The 2,882-nt window shown below is 33.1% G+C and overlaps 1 non-coding gene across 1 annotated transcript; it reads left to right on the top strand.

Annotated features, from left to right (window-relative positions):
- The first annotated feature begins 1,958 nt into the window (after window positions 1-1,958).
- Window positions 1,959-2,064, top strand: LOC112503121. Its single transcript, XR_003067860.1, has one exon. It is a non-coding gene; the product is annotated as a small nucleolar RNA R71 (small nucleolar RNA).
- The last annotated feature ends 818 nt before the right edge of the window (window positions 2,065-2,882 follow it).

The following is a 2,882-nucleotide window of genomic DNA, read 5'->3' as shown; positions in this document are numbered from 1 at the left end:
AGCCCGTTCATGGAGAAAGCTCTGGGAAGTTATGATGAATTTAATTGAAGATCAAAGTAAGATAAGAAAGTAAGACCTTATTATTTCATCATATTGTATTAGATGACAAACTCTCATGATCAATATCACACATTTTGAATGAAGCAAAGTTTTCAAGAGATATTTGTAGTTCAACACTTTGGCAAACATCAAAAATGATTGTTTGTGTAAGTGGTTACAAAAATACATGAATAGAGAAAGTTTTGCTTTACATAAAATCAGACCTTATAAAAAGCAAAATCAAATTTATGTTTATGTGTAACCAAAATTTGTCTCACACTTTTTGATAAAGTCTTTTAATGAGAAAATAATATAGTGACTTTCGGATGCACGAATGGTGTATCTGGGCTTCTTTCGAAAACTTGAATCTATTTGTTGCATTGTTTGAACGTTCTTTTTTCTTAACATGTTTCAAAAACTTTAAGCTTTTATTCCAAATGATCCTTTGCAGGCTTTTTACATTTCGTCTGACAAATTTCTAATATTTGAATATAAATACGATGTTATATTGTAGAATTTGAAAAAGTTTTTGACTATTGAGTTTTTTTTTTGCTAAAACTCTTTTGAATTTCTACAACTCAAAAAAACATCACCTCCAATTTTTAACCTTAAAAGCATTAAATGTTAAACTCACTCAAAAGAGAAACTATGGGATTACTTGAATCTATTAATTAATAAAAACACAATAAGTGTTCCGACTTTCGTCGGTGTGAGATCCACCTTGTTCTTTCTTAAAAAAGCAAAAAAAAAATTGATTGTAACATAAAAGTTGTTATATAGTGCATTGTGTGTCCTGAGAGCACCGACTTTCATCGGTGTGAGATCCACCTTGTTCTTTCTTAAAAAAGCAAAAAAAAATTGATTGTAACATAAAAGTTGTTATATAATGCATTGTGTGTCCTGAGAGAACCGGAAGAAAGTATATATATATATATATATATATATATTCAAGTTTGGTGAATCGCTCTAAATTTTATATTTGTATTCACTTACTCAATCGCTTTACTTTTGTTGTTCATACTATTTTTGTTCGAGTGTTTTAAAAAAATTGTGCCAAGCCCCTGGTTGCACTAACATTTAAAACCTTGCTTTTTATTTGCCTCAATGGCACACCAAAACTCATCATTTTCACACTCTATTTGTTGGGTGTACTCTTAGGGACCGTTTCCCAAACACTGACCAAAATACTTATCTTATGGGTGAGCATAGCAAAGACCGATAATTTTATCTAGTAAGAGGCATTGCAAGGACCGAAAATGTTTACAGGTAGTTAAGAGGGTGACTCTTACCTGGTTAGTGCTTATCGGGTAAGAGAAGCTCACCAAAAATCATACTATATTATTTTGATGATCGATAATCTTTCCAAATAAATGTTTACCCAGTTAACATTGATCAAAGGTCACTTAGTTTTTAAAAAGAAATGCAATGGCAATCTCATTATACCATTTGATCCTCCAAGGTAGGTTATAATCACCCCCTCCCAACTCTTGGCTTATAACACATATCCATGAAGCACATATCTCAATTCAAATGTGTTCTCCGTACTTACAATCAAGTTCACTATTTTCATTTGATGACCTCTTAGTCCTTGAACTTCCAATTTCCATGAATGACATAGTCATCTCTCTCTTGGACTTTGGTCTTCACTTGGGTCAAATTTAGCGTGTTATATCACCTGTGAGGAGGACCTTAAGATGAGCTATTTTCCGAAATATATATTGGACCTCTTACTGATATTCATCCTTAATACTGGGTAAGCGACCAAGGGATTGCATAATAGAGTCGAAGTCTATTATTCCCCTTCATACCCTTCCTTATAGGTACTAGCTGCAAAGGCCCCTCCTACAGTCGCATCGAACATATGTTTAGCCATGGGAATTAACCCATTGTAAAACGTATTGGGTTGAATATAGTAAGGAATGCCATAGTGAGGGCATTTTCGTAAAAGCTCTTTGAACCTCTCCCATGCATCGGGAACAACTTCATCGTCCATTTGTTTAAAAAGACAGATTTCATTTTGGGACTTAGCATTCCTGGTGGGTGGAAAATATTTTCACAAAGGTTGAACTCTTGGTTGTTCATCTTCCACTTTTTGAATTTACAAGATTAATTATATTTGGAGCTTGAACTCTTGGTTGTTCATTTTCAAATTTTGCATCATCGTTTACATCATCTTGATGTGGTGTTCTTGCTGAAAAGGGTGTTCTGATGGATTTCCAAAAAGTGGCGGTAGATTTTGCAGAAAAGGTTGAACCTTGATATTTAATCAAAGCCTGGTGGTGAATTTTTCCAAACATGATGGTGCTTGAAGTGGTGCATTCTCGACAAGTGTGGGAGGTAACGCCATATTAAGATGGAGTAGAGCAAAAAATGCTCTTTGTGCCCTCATTCTTTGATGGAGTCCCAAAATTGTCTTTCAAGTAATAAAATGATACAAATACTGAGTATCATCCACATGGATTGTAACAAAAGTTTAATAAAAGTAATATGAAGGAAATGATTTTAGATGGCAATTTTGAAGACTTTGATTTGTGTGAGTTAACACTTGATAAAATTAACATATAATAAAAGAAAGCTAGAGTGTAAGACTTAGGCTGAGATGTAAATACAAATTCCAATAGACCAGTACTATCAAATGCCACAACATGCAATTAATAATAACTATTTTCATCATTTATTTTGTGGGTATTCCTCTTGTACTTCACCATTACACTGATGTTATAGTTTTTAACCCATATCTCTATGTGGTATCCGGACAAGTGAAAGTGACAAATTTTGTTCTTAAAATATACGGATAAACAAATCTCTTTGTTAAAAATCATTTTTTTTCGAGTAGATTCACA

This window comes from Cynara cardunculus (genome assembly GCF_001531365.2).
Source record: "Cynara cardunculus var. scolymus isolate 2C chromosome LG 1, CcrdV1, whole genome shotgun sequence".
Lineage (NCBI taxonomy): Eukaryota > Viridiplantae > Streptophyta > Magnoliopsida > Asterales > Asteraceae > Cynara > Cynara cardunculus.
This window is presented reverse-complemented; position numbering and strand designations above follow the sequence as displayed.